The following is a 17,831-nucleotide window of genomic DNA, read 5'->3' as shown; positions in this document are numbered from 1 at the left end:
CACGAAGATAAACAGGTAAAATTTCGTTTAAACCACGAATGAATGCTGCTGAAGATACAGTAAGTCCAAACGGTAATTTCCGAAATTGATAACAGTTACCAAAGGCTAAAAAGGCAGTATATTTTCTACAACCAGGGTGGAGTTCTATTTGCCAAAAACTTGCGCGCATATCAATCGTGGATAAAACTTTAATTCCATGGAAATGTTGAAGAAGTTCATCTAGATTTTGTGGACGGTCAGTTTCAGGAATGATGATATTATTTATCTGTCTGGAATCCAGAACCAAACGAATTGACCCATCCTTTTTAAGAATGACATGTAATGGGTTGGTATAAGGACTGGCTGCTGGCTCGATAATGCCTTGATCTGACATGTATTGAATTTCACTCTTAACCTTGTCTCTGTAAGCCAAAGGGATAACGTACGTTTTTCCTCGAAATGGTGTGTGTTCTTTTACTTTAAATAAATACTGTAAGCCTTGTATAGTTCCTGTGTGATGACTAAATACTGTAGCATGTGAAGTCAAAATTTGGTGCAGTTCTTCTCTTGCAACGTCATCTGGCACTTCAGCTTTCTTAACCTTTTCATTAATTAATTCTTCGCTATTAATTATATCATCCATCGCGTCTCTGTATCTATTGTCGTTGTCATGAATGAACACATTTTCGTCATAATGCTCGGCGAAAATATCAGAAGTAAGAAACCTTAAACAATATGTGTCTGATTCAGATTTTGTTAAACACTCGAAAAATTTCAAACATTTCGGCATTCCGGCAACAGTCAAATTCACACTTCCTTCTTTAAAGTTTAAAATTGCCTTATGTGTGTTAAGAAACTCCATACCTAATATAATTTGTGTACTGAGTAATGGAACAATAATAAAATTAGCAGAAAATTCGTATCCTTGACAAATGAAATTTAGGTTGGTCCGTTGTTTGACTTCCACACTTTTTCCAGAAATAGCTCCTCTAATTGTAGTTTTAGAAACAGGTAACACAGGACAAGCAATAGTTCTTACACATACAAAAACTGATTCGCTAATAACGTTCAATGGGCTCCCAGAATCTAAAACCGCAGTGAACTTATTCTTACCCACACATACTTCAATAACAGGATGTAAAAATGCGTCTACATTATTTTCCTTTCCGTCTAGCAAAATGACTCTCATGCCTTCCAGGCGTACGTAGTGTAAAGTCGTAGTGTCATTACTTTCTGAACCGTCTATATTGCTGCCAGAAGCCGAAGCTACAAGTCATTGTCGATTGTTTGCGTCACGTCTTTGATTATTCGCGTCATTTCGCGAATCAATTTCTACAATTTGCACTTGTCTGTCGGAATTTCTGTCACGCGGAGGATGCCAATTAGGTCCCTCCTGTCTGTTACATGTAACTTCTTGGTTGTGTCTGTTATTAAAATTTCTATTTTCCTGTCTATCTGCGTGACTGCTTCTTGTGTAATTTCGACTGTCACTTCTGAAATTATTGTTGTATCTACTACCCTGGTTATTTCTGTAGTAAGAATTTCTATTATTGTATGAATAATTTATGTCTTGATGATACCGATTACTGTTTCCGTATGATTGATCATTCCGGTAGGAATTTCCGTTATTATAATTGTCTGTGTAATTTCTGTTAGAACGTCTCTTATTGTCATAAGGCTGGTATCTATGGTCCTGTCTGTTTCGTCTGTCGTTCCCAAAATTACCCATATAACGTCCGTTCCGATCATTATCCCTTCTCTCTGAAAATCTACTGTGATTACCGTTACTGAAAATATTACAAGAAGTCCCGTCGTCGTTGTCATACTCAAGTTCTTGTAGCAAAGTCTTAAAAGTCTCAATGTCGTCTTTACATCTTCCGGCTAAAGCAATTTGTCTTATCGATTGTGGCAGCTTAGTTAAACAAGTGCGAATTAATTCAGTCGGGCTATAAGGGTGGGAACTGATTCTTTCGAATCATGTCTTCAAAGTATTCTGCTGGCGTGCGGAACTCAGACTGTTTAAAATTACGCTGCATAATAAGACTGTGTTTGACTCTGTCTTGCGTGTTTTCGGACCAATATGCCGATAGAAATGCATGACAAAAATCATTTAAATTATTACACTCTCTAATAAGTGCGCGCATCCGCGTCGCCGGTTCGTTTTCTAAATATCCACACATAAATTTCAGTTTGTGACTTAGTGGCCAATTTGGTGGAAGTGCGTACATAAATTGATCTAACCATGAACATGGATGTATGTCATTCTTAGATTTGCGAAAGATCTTAAATTTCCGAACAGTTAAAAAGTGTTTATAGTCAAAGTTTTCGCCTCGTGGCGACAAGGCCTACCGCGTCTGTCCCAGTCCGAATGTCGATTATTGTCAAGTTCGCGCGCCTGACGGTCTCTTGTTGCATCTCGTAAATGAAATAAATTTTCTTCAAAGCCCTCTGCTATCTGTGATTCTAAATTTCTTCTACTGTCCTTTCCTACGATTTCGCTTTCAATTTGTTTGACTTGCTTTCGTAACGCCTCAAATTCCCTTTTAACGCGTTCATTAAATTTTCCCTGATTTTCAACATGTTTGTTTATGTTCTGGTACTCTTCTGTTTTTGCAAATTGCAATGGAGCTGTATCATCTGAATCTCTGTCCCCATTTAAACTAAGACTTGTCAATTTATCTGAAATCTCCTCAACTCTTTCCGATAAGTCACCTATCTGTTATTTCTGTTTATTTACGTCTTCCGTAAGTGTCGCGACCCGGGTTTCGGTTTTGACACATTTAGTAGTTAACTGTTCATACTGTTGCGTTAGATTATTTATTCTGTCAATTGGTACTGATTCCTCGATTCTCTCAAATATTTCTTCCTTATCGTGTGCACGTTGTAAATGTAACTCTGAAAATTTTTGTACTATCACGCGATCTCTTTCTTCCTGTTCTCTATCCTACTCCTTTTGTCTAATTTCTATTGAAATTAATCTAGTATTGTGAGCATTCAAAATTGATTGTACTTCTTCTCTAATTGCAAGGGCAACAGTCTGGATGATTGACTGGCCTTAAAACAATAACCAAAACGGCCTTGCTGTGCTGATACTTCGAACGGCTGAAAGCAAGGGGAAACTACAGCCGTAATTTTTCCCGAGGGCATGCAGCTTTACTGTATGATTAAATGATGATGGCGTCCTCTTGGGTAAAATATTCCGGAGGTAAAATAGTCCCCCATTCGGATCTCCGGGCGGGGACTACTCAGATGGATGTAGTTATCAGGAGAAAGAAAACTGGCGGTCTACGGATCGGAGCGTGGAATGTCAGATCCCTTAATCGGGCAGGTAGGTTAGAAAATTTGAAAAGGGAAATGGATAGGATAAAGTTAGATATAGTGGGAATTAGTGAAGTTCGGTGGCAGGAGGAACAAGACTTCTGGTCAGGTGACTACAGGGTTATAAACACAAAATCAAATAGGGGTAATGCAGGAGTAGGTTTAATAATGAATAGGAAAATAGGAATGCGGGTAAGCTACTACAAACAGCATAGTGAACGCATTATTGTGGCCAAGATAGATACGAAGCCCACACCTACTACAGTAGTACAAGTTTATGTGCCAACTAGCTCTGCAGATGACGAAGAAATTGAAGAAATGTATGATGAAATAAAAGAAATTATTCAGATAGTGAAGGGAGACGAAAATTTAATAGTCATGGGTGACTGGAATTCGAGTGTAGGAAAAGGGAGAGAAGGAAACATAGTCGGTGAATATGGATTGGTGTTAAGAAATGAAAGAGGAAGCCGCCTGGTAGAATTTTGCACAGAGCACAACATAATCATAGCTAACACTTGGTTTAAGAATCATGAAAGATGGTTGTATACATGGAAGAACCCAGGAGATACTAAAAGGTATCAGATAGATTATATAATGGTAAGACAGAGATTTAGGAACCAGGTTTTAAATTGTAAGACATTTCCAGGGGCAAATGTGGACTCTGACCACAATCTATTGATTATGACCTGTAGATTAAAACTGAAGAAACTGCAAAAAGGTGGGAATTTAAGGAGATGGGACCTGGATAAACTGAAAGAACCAGAGGTTGTACAGAGTTTCAGGGAGAGCATAAGGGAGCAATTGACAGGAATGGGGGAAAGAAATACAGTAGAAGAAGAATGGGTAGCTTTGAGGGATGAAGTAGTGAAGGCAGCAGAGGATCAAGTAGGTCGACAGGAAGTGCAAAATGGCTAAGCAGGGATGGCTAAAGGACAAATGTAAGGATGTAGAGGCTTATCTCACTAGGGGTAAGATAGATACTGGCTACAGGAAAATTAAAGAGACCTTTGGAGATAAGAGAACGACTTGTATGAATATCAAGAGCTCAGATGGAAACCCAGTTCTAAGCAAAGAAGGGAAAGCAGAAAGGTGGAAGGAGTATATAGAGGGTCTATACAAGGGCGATGTGCTTGAGGACAATATTATGGAAATGGAAGAGGATGTAGATGAAGATGAAATGGGAGATACGATACTGCGTGAAGAGTTTGACAGAGCACTGAAAGACCTGAGTCGAAACAAGTCCCCCGGAGTAGACAACATTCCATTGGAACTACTGACGGCCTTGGGAGAGCCAGTCCTGACAAAACTCTACCATCTGGTGAGCAAGATGTATGAAACAGGCGAAATACCCTCAGACTTCAAGAAGAATATAATAATTCCAATCCCAAAGAAAGCAGGTGTTGTCAGATGTGAAAATTACCGAACTATCAGTTTAATAAGCCACAGCTGCAAAATACTAACACGAATTCTTAACAGACGAATAGAAAAACTAGTAGAAGCCAACCTCGGGGAAGATCAGTTTGGATTCCGTAGAAACACTGGAACACGTGAGGCAATACTGACCTTACGACTTATCTTAGAAGAAAGATTAAGGAAAGGCAAACCTACGTTTCTAGCATTTGTAGACTTAGAGAAAGCTTTTGACAATGTTGACTGGAATACCCTATTTCAAATTCTAAAGGTGGCAGGGGTAAAATACAGGGAGCGAAAGGCTATTTACAATTTGTACAGAAACCAGATGGCAGTTATAAGAGTCGAGGGACATGAAAGGGAAGCAGTGGTTGGGAAGGGAGTAAGACAGGGTTGTAGCCTCTCCCCGATGTTGTTCAATCTGTATATTGAGCAAGCAGTAAAGGAAACAAAAGAAAAATTCGGAGTAGGTATTAAAATCCATGGAGAAGAAATAAAAACTTTGAGGTTTGCCGATGACATTGTAATTCTGTCAGAGACAGCAAAGTAATTGGAAGAGCAGTTGAATGGAATGGACAGTGTCTTGAAAGGAGGATATAAGATGAACATTAACAAAAGCAAAACGAAGATAATGGAATGAAGTCGAATTAAGTCGGGTGATGCTGAGGGAATTAGATTAGGAAATGAGGCACTTAAAGTAATAAAGGAGTTTTGCTATTTGGGGAGCAAAATAGCTGATGATGGTCGAAGTAGAGAGGATATAAAATGTAGACTGGCAATGGCAAGGAAAGCTTTTCTGAAGAAGAGAAATTTGTTAACATCGAGTATAGATTTAAGTGTCAGGAAGTCATTTCTGAAAGTATATGTATGGAGTGTAGCCATGTATGGAAGTGAAACATGGACGATAAATAATCTGGACAAGAAGAGAATAGAAGCATTCATGTGGTGGTACAGAAGAATGCTGAAGATTAGATGGGTAGATCACATAACTAATGAGGAAGTATTGAATAGGATTGGGGAGAAGAGAAGTTTGTGGCACAACTTGACCAGAAGACGGGATCGGTTGGTAGGACATGTTCTGAGGCATCAAGGGATCACCAATTTAGTATTGGAGGGCAGCGTGGAGGGTAAAAATCGTAGAGGGAGACCAAGAGATGAATACACTAAGCAGATTCAGAAGGATGTAGATTGCCGTAGGTACTGGGAGATGAAGAAGCTTGCACAGGATAGAGTAGCATGGAGAGCTGCATCAAACCAGTCTCAGGACTGAAGACCACAACAACAACAACTTCTCTAATTTCTTTCTTTGATTCATCTTTCATGTTTTTAAAACATGTCCCTATTCGTGAGTCTAACCGTGCTTCCATTGTTTCCATATCAGTTTCTAACCGTGTTGCCACTGTTTTTAATTCAGATCCTAACTTTGATCCCAAATTTAATGTTGCACTCATCAACTGCTCCATATTAACTGGTTCGAAACTCTTTTCACCCCTAACATTTCCCGCAAAATCAACTTCTTTCGTCATAGCTGTAAAGCTATCTGTGTTCGATACTATTCCAGAATCTTCTGTCGTTAATCTCGTATTCTGAAAATTCTTTGATTGTGAAAAGTTTTGAACTGGTTCCCGCCTATTTTCCCGACTTATTAAATTGTTTTCTACTTCATTATTCATCATACTTTTCTCCTGTGTTGGCGAGTTTGCCATGTTAACAATTTCGTCATTCTCACTACCGATCATTTTTGCCTTTTTCATCGATCGGGTAATCATTTACAAAACATGCAAAACTCGTCACTATACGAAAATTATACACAATGACGCTTTATCTCCAACAATACCATTCACACGAAATGCTTTCCGACAAACACGATTAACGAACAATTTATATCTTCGTAATTGCACAAAATTGTCAAACCAATATACAAGACATCAAAAATTAAATTCTGCAAAAATACCATTAGAAGAATGACAAGACAACTAAAAATGTTCAATTACCAAATCTACAGAAGCAATATAGACTACAATTACTAAACTACAAATTACTACAACTATACTACTGTCTGCTATTTTTACTATCAAAAGCATTCCAAGGGACGATCCGAAGCAGCGGTCGCCACGTGCATGGGGGCTTAATTAAATATAATGCAAATATTTTTAATTTTAGTCGCTGTCTGTCCGGTTACGCAGTCTCGTAACCGGTTGGCCCTGACTAGCATTACTCCGCAATCTGACTGCATAGAATAACACCAAAGAATGAAAGACAATTTCCGTTAACACAATTAATTAATTAAGTCCCCAGCAACTATAAAAGCTACGAAACAAAAACTACAAAACAACAAAGCACAAGTGTAACTGTTCTGTGTGTGGAAGTGTGATTCAACGTACACATCTGGCACGGATCTTCCTCAATAAAACAAGGTATTTTAAGTACCATTTACACTGAAGTAATTAAAAAAAACAGAAATACTATAATTGCACATAGAAACCAGAATTACACTCTAATACATGAACACAAGCCAGATGCTTTGTTGACTGAACCTGTGACCAAGAGACATTGTTGATTAGGAAATTTGAAAGAAATGTTTTTTACCTTCACATACATTGACGAAAAATACACTCTGATCATTAGAACATCTCCATTCGAACAGCATCGGCTGTCTAGTCCATCAGAACAACTGCACACGACATGCTCACAAGGAGTACTGCTATCGACATCCTCTCAACAAACACTAACCACGGCAACCTCAGAACTACAACTTCCCACAGCAACTTCTGAACAAGCACTGCCAGTGGAGGCGGCGTAATAAAACTCTTTGGCGCAATCTCTGACGCTGTGACTCAGTGTAGCCACCTTTCAAGAGACGAATGGGGAATCACTCTAACGACGATAAGTGGCGCAAATAAGGAAATCTAACGGCTTAATCGTTTCGACAAAAGCCATATTGTTGTGGCCCATTGCCTGTGAGTGAGAATCTCGAAAGCCTGTCCGCTCTCTAAAGCAGGACAGGCGACGATCTGTGGCAGATCTGATGACAGAGTACAGTGATGGCGAAGGCACAAGTGTTTTGGAGCACACTGTTCAGCGCGCAGTATGGAACATGGAGTTCCGCAGCAGAGGACCCCTATGTGTTCCCATGCTGAGCCAACGGCATAGTCAGTTACGATTACAGGGGGCATGGAATCAGCGAGACTGGATCGCGGATCAGTGGAATTGTGTCTTCCTGTCGGGTGAACCCCGTTTATTGTTAAACCAGGTCTACGGTCGTGTCAAGAGACTCTGTCACCCAGGAGTACGGCTGCTCGAAACATGCAGCGCGCCGCGGACGCAGGCTGGTGGGTGCAGCATTATGTTATGGGGGACATTCACGTGCGCTTCCATTGGACCTGCGGTAATAATCGAAGGCACAGTGACAATTGTGGGCTACGTGAAAGCTATTAGGGTTCGCCTGCAGCGCCTTATGCTTTGATGTCTTCCTCAACAGCGATTGCATCTTCCAGCAGAATAACTGTTCGTACCAAAAGGCGAGAGTCGTGCGGCATTCGTTTGAGGAGCGTGAACCAACGTTAATGTCTTGGTCATCAAATTCGGCTTATCTGAATCCAATGAAACCCAGCTGGGACGTTATCGGACGCTGCCTCGACTCCCTCAAACCAACCGCCCGTATATTACGGGAAGTGTGCGTCCTGTGCGTAGGCATTTGGTGCCACGAACCTCTGGAAGCCTATCGAGTACTTGTCGAATCCATGGCACGCAGAATGACTGCTGAATTGCGTTCCAGAAATGAACCAACACGCTTTTAAATAGGTGTTCGTAATGTTTTGACTCATCAGTATATATGACTTATCCTTTCAAATATAAATGTTCCACACTGTCCGATAGGAAAAAACCAAATAGTTTTTACTTGCTTTCGTGCAGTACAGATTCTACCTAAAGAACGTTAAATCACACGATGTTAAAAATTGTGGACGGATTTTGCAGCGAACACTATCAGTCGAAGTTTTTTGTGAACTTGCCTAAATTAAGCGTAGGCTTCCGCGGCCGTTGTCTTCTTCAATAAAATTCTTCAGGGTATCAGACCGCATCGTCATAATTTAAAATGCGCCCTGATGAAGGCTAGCTGCAACGCTGGTCGAAACGTTGGCGCATTTTAAATTATGACGATGCGGTCTGATACCCTGAAGAGTTTTATTGCCTAAATTATTTAATTTTAAATGATTCAAGAAAGTTAACAGAAACCTGTGCTGAAAGCAATATCAGAAAACTAGCTATAACATGACCTGCTGCCGAGCTATATTAAACGATGATGTTACCTATCTTCACACTAAGGAGCGCGTGATGCCTTCTCTTTCACTGTTGACTTGAGGAAGCAGACAATGACAGTTTAGATAGAGAACAGTTACTATTGAATCACAGTCTGTATGGATTACTACCCAAATTGTTACTCATTTCAAATGACTTAAACACATACAGATTTGGCGACGTTCCGCATGCCATCAGACGAAATTAATCATTTCACACTGACGCCTTAAGACCTTCAGAATTCGGCGGGAATAATTGTAGTGAGACTATTAGTTTCTAAATGTACGTCTCACGTCAGCGCGTTTAGCGAGCACATTCGTCAGGGGGCAACGATTTCTCTGAAATGTTGGACTCGACTCAATCAGCGGTTTTTGCAGTACATTGCACATAATCTGCAACGAAGATAATCTGTAAACTATGGCAAATCTCACAAAAATAACAAATTTATCGACGTGGGAGGCTATTGGATCCTTACATAGTTTATAAATTCATTCAAAATTCATTATATCTCATTGGAGTAAAATCCGGTATACGCCCTACTATCAGACAGGAATTCCCCTTTCACTTTATTTTACAAGTCCCTCTTGATCACACAAATTTTTACACTTCACTATGACCGGTTCGGCTACTGCCATATTCAGATCTGTTACAAACAAAAAAACTGTGTGTAACCAACTAAGTTCAGTTTGCTGACGCTAAATCTATAAAAGGACTGGTGTCACATGAGAAATATAAAAAGTGTTTACATAATTAATAGCCATACATACCATAAAATATTCTGAAGTAGTATCATCGTCAAACTAAACATGCAGGTATTTAATAAATGCTGGTGATGATAAGAATGCGTCCGGTATTTATATAAAGATACTGAGACAAGCAAAGGGCACTAAAGCTAGGGTACATGATTACCAGTATCGCAAATGTAATGGTTAAAATGCATTATGCGTAGTGATTAAGTAAAACATTATGGCAAAACGATCGTCTGACAGTAAAACATGTACTGATAGATATTTGCTGTTGTGGTCTTCGGTCCAGAGACTGGCTTGAAACAGCTCTCCATGCTGCTCTATCCTGTGCAAGGTGCTTCATCTCCAAGTACCTACTGCAACCGATATCATTCTGAATTTGCTTAGTGTATTCATCTCTTGGTCTACCTCTACGATTTTTAACCTCCACGCTGCCCTCCAATACTAAATTGGTGATCCCTTGATGTCTGAGAACATGTCCTACCAACCGATCCCTCCTTCTAGTCAAGTTGTGCCACAAATTCCTCTTCTCCCCAATTCTGTTCAGTATCTCCTCATTAGCTACGCGATCTACCCATCAAATCTTCAGTATTCTTCCGTAGCACCACATTTCGAAAGCTTCTATTCTCTTCTTGTCTAAACTATTTATCGTCCATATTTCTCTTCCATACATGGCTACACTCCATAGAAATACTTTCAGAAAGGCCTTCCTGACACTTAAATCTATACTCGATGTTAACAAACTTCACTTCTTCAGAAACGCTTTTCTTGCCATTGCCAGTCTACATTTTATATCCTCTCTACTTCAGGCATCATGAGTTATTTTGCTCCCCAAACAGCAAAACTCATTTACTACTTTAAGTGTCTCATTCCCTAATCTAATTCCCTCAGCATCACCTGATTTAATTCAACTACGTTCCATTATTCTCGTTTTGCTTTTGTTGATGTTCATCTTATATCCTCCTTTCAAGACACTGTCTATTCCGTTCAACTGCTCTTCCAGGTCCTATCCTGTCTGTGACAGAATTACAATGTCATCGGCAAACCCCAGAGTTTTTATTTCTTCTCCAAGGATTTTAATTCCTACTCCTAACTTTTCTTTTGTTTCCTTTACTGCTTGCTCGATATATAGATTGAATATTATAACTGCCATCTGATTTCTGCACAATTTGTAAATAGCTTTTCGCTCTCTGTATTTGACCCCTGCTACCTTCAGAATTTGAAAGAGAGTATTTCAGTCAACATTGTCAAAAGCTTTCTCTAAGTCTACAAATGCCAGAAACATAGGTATGTCTTTCCTTAATCTATCTTCAAGGATAAGTCGTAGGGTCAGTATTGCCTCACGTGTTCCAACATTTCTACGGAATCCAAATTGATCTTCCCCAATGTCGGCTTTTACCAGTTTTTCCATTCGCCACTGACATACTATTCGTGGAATTAGATCCATACTTAAAATCCACATAATAAGTGCAAATATTAATAGTTTGAAGCTCATAGCTCGGCAAAGTAAAACATACAGTTGTGTAAAAGCCTGTATAAAAAGTATAAGATTAAAATCACACCTATAAAATGAAACCTTCCAGCACGACAAATCAATTACCGTAACCATCTACATCTACATCCATACTCCTAAAGCCACCTGATGGTGTGTGGCGGAGGGTACTTTAAGTACCTCTATCGGTTCTCTCTTCTATTCCAGTCTCGTATTGTTCGTGGAAAGAAAGACTGTCGGTATACCTCTGTGTGGGCTCTAATCTCTCTGATTTTATCCTTATGGTCTCTTCGTGAGATATACGTAGGAGGGAGCAATGTACTGCTTCACTCCTCGGTGAAGGTACGTTCTCGAAACTTCAACCAAAGCCCGTACCGAGCTACTGAGCGTTTCTCTTGAAGAGTCTTCCACTGGAGTTTATCTATCATCTCCGCAACGCTTTCGCGATTACTAAATGATTCTGTAACGAAGCGCGCTGCTCTCCGTTGGATCTTCTCTATCTCTTCTATCAATCCTATCTGGTACGGATCCCACACCGGTGAGCAGTATTCAAGCAGTGGAGCAACAAGTGTACTGTAACCTACTTCCTTTGTTTCCGGACTGCATTTCCTTAGGATTCTTCCACTGAATCTCAGTCTGGCATCTGCTTTACCGACGATTAATCTTATTTGGTCATTCTATTTTAAAACTCTCCTAATGCCTACTCCTAAATAATTTATGGAATTAACTGCTTCCAGTTGCTGACCTGTTATATTGCAACTAAATGATACAGGATTTTCCTTTCTATGTATTCGCAAGCACATTAAACTTGTCTACATTGAGATTAAATTGCCATTCCCTGCACTATGCGTCATTTCGTTGCAGTTCCTCCCGCATTTCAGTACAATTTTCCATTGTTACAACCTCTCGATATACTACAGCATCATCCGCAAAAAGCCTCAGTGAACTTCCGATGTTATCCACAAGGTCATTTATATATATTGTGGGTAGCAACGGTCCTACGACACTCCCCTGCGGCACACCTGAAATCACTCTTACTTCGTTAGACTTCTCTCCATAGAGAATGATATGCTGCGTTGTAATGTAATTAACGGAACAGTATTATTAATTAAAAATTAAAAAGCGATAGTCGGTAATACATTCGCAGTAAGATCACAATGGCGGGACGTCGTCGCTTCTCTATATGACGTCTTGCTTCCCTATGGTCGAACTTAAGAAGGAAGGACCATTCTCCTCATCGCCAGCGGCCGGCACACACAACTGCACGCCAATCCGTTGGGGCGCTCGACGCTGCTCAACCTAGTACGTTTCTGAATACGCCCAAATAAACATTTACGTTAAACTCATTCTGTTCATTCAGAAGTAATTCCGGTAGCCTTTTTCTGTGTATATAAATCTCCATTTCCTTGAGTAGGTTCAGTAACTGCCCCGTTGGTGCTCTATGCAACACTTTCATATTTCTCTCTACGTTTCCCACCGAATGTTTTTCTCTCGCCAAATGTGTATCGAAAGCGCTCTTATTTTGGTTATGCGTATGCTCTCTGAAAAGAGTCTAGAAATTCCTTCCTATCTCACCTATGTAAAACTTGTCACAATCTTGGCAGCAGATCTTATAGACACCAGATTCCAAATATTTGTTGCTGTTGTTGCCAACTATGTGGCGTAACCTAAACCAATTGTACTTTTCGTTTGAAATCCAATTTTCCCTTTCGTTTTTCTGAGAGCCTGCGTAGTTCTGTCGGAAAATGCATCATTGTACAACATAGTAATAAATTTCTTGCCCTCTGGTTCAATTGCCTCCTTCTTGTCACGTATTTCTGATTTTAGTTTATTATAAAGTTTCATTGCATCACGAGCTTTATATTCGTTTGAGTTGGCTACTGGTCTAATGATACTCAATTCCTCTACCTTGACATTAGGTGTGAGTGGCGGTTTTAGCATCCTGTTGATCATGGCTCTGAAGTATGCCCATTTATGCTTCTTAGGATGACAGGATTTCACATTTATAGTCGTGTCTAGAACCTTCGTCTTCCTAAGTATGCTAATCTTATGTCTTCCATCCCTTTTAGTTAACCTAAGATCCTAAAAACATATATTTCCTTCTTCTTCCAGTTCCACCGTGAACTTAATTTTTTTGTGCATCCACTCATTCTTTCTGCTACCCCGCCCATTTCAATTTCGTCGCCTTTGTACAGTGGTATGATGTCGTCTACGTAACGGATTTCATCCAGTCATATTCAGTTATCGTGGTTGTAAGGTGAGTGTAGCCATGTATGGAAGTGAAACATGGACGATAAATAGTTTGGACAAGAAGAGAATAGAAGCTTTCGAAATGTGGTGCTACAGAAGAATGCTGAAGATTAGATGGGTAGATCACATAACTAATGAGGAAGTATTGAATAGGATTGGGGAGAAGCGAAGTTTGTGGCACAACTTGACCAGAAGAAGGGATCGGTTGGTAGGACATGTTCTGAGGCATCAAGGGATCACCAATTTAGTATTGGAGGGCAGCGTGGAGGGTAAAAATCGTAGGGGGAGACCAAGAGATGAATACACTAAGCAGATTCAGAAGGATGTAGGTTGCAGTAGGTACTGGGAGATGAAAAAGCTTGCACAGGATAGAGTAGCATGGAGAGCTGCATCAAACCAGTCTCAGGACTGAAGACCACAACAACAACAACGGTTGTAAGGTGCCTGGTAGCTTTCACATTATGAAACATTCAGGGGGAAGCAACAAAACACTCCACGTTACCATGCATAACAATGTTCGAAAACTGGTGACATTCGAAACAATTTCCAGCCGTCTCGGAGTGGATAAATACAGGTCTCTATGGTCATCAAGGTAATCTTCTTCCTGCAAACAGTAGCAAATTCAAGGAATGATGACGGAGATGAATAGTGATCACGCACTATTCTCTCCGAAGTAGATCACAAAGGCTCGATAATATTGACATCTAGTGGCTGTGGTGGCCAGGGAAAATTGACAATTTGTCCTCGTGCTCGCAAAACCAATACTGCATGACGTGAGCTTGTGAACTGAGGTCTTGTCATCTTTGGACACAGCATCACCATTGGAGGGTAAACATCATCAGCCAAAATGCTCGTATAATCCTTGGCAGTAATGTTACCTTTCTGAGTAACCATGGGGCCCTTGAAAGACCGCAACTGGCTGCCCAAGTCGTCATCGAACTTCAACTATGTTTCACTCTTTGGACGTAAAATCGGGCAGAAGTTGGGAACAATGTGAAACAAGACTCAAGCGACCAAATGACATTCTTCCACTGCACCATAGTCCAGATTTTATGGCTTAGACTTCTCGTTTTCCTGTTACCAGCATTTGCATCAGTGATGAGTGATTCTAGAATGCCAGCTCGCCCTGCAATTCCCTGCTTATGGTGCACCTTTACTGTTGTTTTGATGACAGGGTTCGCGAGTGCAACATTTAGTTTTGCAGCAACTTAGTTTATGTCACCTCTTCAATGATGGTCTATCCTAGTCACTCAGCACACACTCTTTTCCGCGGTGTGGCTTAGCAGGTGACGTTTTTTGCTTTCCCTGTATGTTGTATGAATCTTCCAAGTGGTGCCTCTTGAAACACCACATACCTCCAATACCTTGCTTAAGGAAGTATCCACCATACGAGCACCAACAATTTGCTCTCATTCGAGTGTACTGAACTCCAACATAATGCACTCACAATTACTGAGGCCACTGTCCGACCACGACTGGCATTATAACGTATTGAGAATGTTGCCCAGGGGCCGTTCGTGTCAAATACAGCCGCGCACCTGGCAAGTTTGGCTACTATTTTCTTTCATCATCAAATATGCATTTCTCCCGGTGTTTCCATGCTTTTGACCACCGTCTGTATAAGAATCACCATTAATCACATCATGGCATACGATTCGTGATTACTGGGGGCACTTAACACTCTTTGTTATTGTATTTCAGGTTTAAGACACATGTAGGAATTTTATACTCCAAGTGATACTGGTGTTATATTACTGTGGTATTTTACAAATATTTTGAAATGAAATTAGTGAAATATAGGTTCCTTTCGTGCTACTCGGGATGAGAACAGTTGTAGCTGTCGTACTTTTTAAGTGCGCAGCGAACAATGACGGCAAATATTCATTCATTAGAATATGACGTGTCAAGGAGGTATAAATTTACTCACTTCCTTAGTACTTAAATCAGCCTACGACAGTAATTTTCTTCCGTTTCAAAGAACATTAACAACAGAGTACATCATGCAACGGTCCACAATACCTGCTATAGGAGTCGTATAACTGTCCATTCTCCACACGAGAGCTGGATTGGGTACTGTCTGCGGCTCGTGGTACAGCACCCGGTCACGACCAAATGCGATACATCATGCCGTGCAAAATGCAAACAGCGTTAAAGGAAGTCATGCTACAATTTTTTAATTCGATATCGCAGACAGGCTGCTTTCCCAACCACTGGAGGGCGGCAACTTTGGTTCCTCGTCTCAAACCGGAAAAGGACCGAACATGTCTCGTTAGTTATCGGAGCATCGCCTTAATGAGCTGTGTAGGAAAGTTCTTGGTGCGAATAGTCATTTGCCATCTGGTCTGGATGTTAAGGGACCAGGCAGCTCTAAAGTCGCTCTCATTGTGGATTCAGGAGTTTCGATCCATTGTCGACAAACTGGACCTACGAGAGGCGGTTATTCAGCAGACTTTCCTACGTAAACAGCATTGTTTAGGTAAATTTTTTAACATCAGTAATGCATACGACATTACTTGACGACACAGTATTCTAGGGCAGCTCCACCAATCGGGTTTGGGTAGCCATCTTCCAATCTTTATTCAGTCCTTATCAAAGCGCTTTTTTTAGAACCGATCTGGTGACGTGCTGTCGAATAGTTTCGAACAGGAGAATGGTGTTCCGAATGTTACCCTTTTTGCCATAGCCATAAGCAGTATAACGTCTATGATAAAGAGTCCCGTACAGTGCTGCTTATTGGTGGACGATTTTGACCTTTTCTGTTCAGGAAGCCGTCAGTTGCAACTTACAGTAAAGACGCTGGAGGAGTGATCTGCAAAGACTGGTTTTACGTTTTCTGGAGAAAAGTTTGTGTGTTAGTTTTAATTGTTCTGCTCGTAATTTTTATTTGCCTTAATTGCGTATGTGAAACATCACTCCCCCTTTTAAAGACACTGTGCGGTTTTTGGGCCTGGTTTTTGACTCCAGACTGTCGTGGTTACTAAATCTGAACGACCTGATGGCGCTGAACATTTCTAAGTGTCTTAGTCACAGGTCTTCGTGAGCAGGCAGGGCACGTCTGCTCCAGTTTTATAGGTCTTTCATTCGATCCAGTCTCGACTATGGGTCCACAGTGTACGGGTCAGCGAGGCTTTCTTAGCCGACGATCACTCACACTCATGCTGTACACCATGAGGGGACCACGCTGGTCACAGGTGCTTACAGTGTCAGCCCCATAGCCAATCTATGTGCTGAGGCAGATGAACCGCCACTTATCATCCAGTGGCAGGTTCTCATGGTGCTTCAGGTGTGTCAATTCCTAGCTCCTCCCACTTCCTCGGCATATCATACCATTGCTCGTTCAGCTGTGGAACGCCTCTTTACCAGTCGGCCAAGGGCAACGAGGTCGTTTGGGATCCTTGAGGAGTGTGGCTAGAATGAGTTTGCATGGGGCACCTACAGGCTCAAATCCGGGGTTTTAACTGTCTGCTACCCTGCCTACTGCAGAGGCCGGGAATGATTTTAGATTTAGTGCAGTACAGGAGAGACTGCACCCCTGCCTCTATTTTTAATATGATATTTTCCCACGTTGTAAATGAGCATCAAAACTATGTAGTTGTACTCACGGATAGGTCTAAACAGGGGGATTATGTTGGTTGCTCTCTTACTTTCCCGAATCGTGTCCTCAAGATTCGGTTACCTCCAGAATTCACTCCATTTGATGAGGAACTATCTGCGCTTTTGAGGGCGCTGGAGCAGATGAGATGTGCCGTGGCCTGCTGAATTCATCGCCTGTTCCGACGCCCTAAGTGCCTTTCAAATGGTTCAAATGGCTCTGAGCACTATGGGACTTAACTTCTGAGGTCATCAGTCCCCTAGAATTTAGAACTAATTAAACCTAACTAACCTAAGGACATCACACACATCCATGCCCGAAGCAGGATTCGAATCTGCGACCGTAGCTGTCGCGCGGTTCCAGACTGAAGTGCCTAGAACCGCTCGGCCACACTGGCCGGCCTCAGTCTCTGCAACGCTTGTATCCAGATGATAAAGTAGTGCAGGGTATCCAGGATTACCTCCTCCGACTGCAGAGGCTGGGGAAAGAGGTTTCCTTCTACTGGATGCCAGGGCACACGGGTATTGCCAGGAACGAAAGGGCAGATGAAGCAACCGAGTAGGCGTGTTGTGATCCTCGATTAGTTGAGAGTGCCATCCCCCTGTACGCTATAGTCTCGCTGTTGAGGTACAGTGTCCTGCATCGATGGGAAGATGAGTGGCTGTGACAGATAATAAGCTGCGTCTAGTAAAGCCCACTACACAACCATGGCGTACCCTCTTGCGGCCACGAAGACGGGATGAAA

The sequence above is a fragment of the Schistocerca serialis genome, chromosome 6 (genome assembly GCF_023864345.2).
Source record: "Schistocerca serialis cubense isolate TAMUIC-IGC-003099 chromosome 6, iqSchSeri2.2, whole genome shotgun sequence".
NCBI lineage: Eukaryota > Metazoa > Arthropoda > Insecta > Orthoptera > Acrididae > Schistocerca > Schistocerca serialis.
This window is presented reverse-complemented; position numbering follows the sequence as displayed.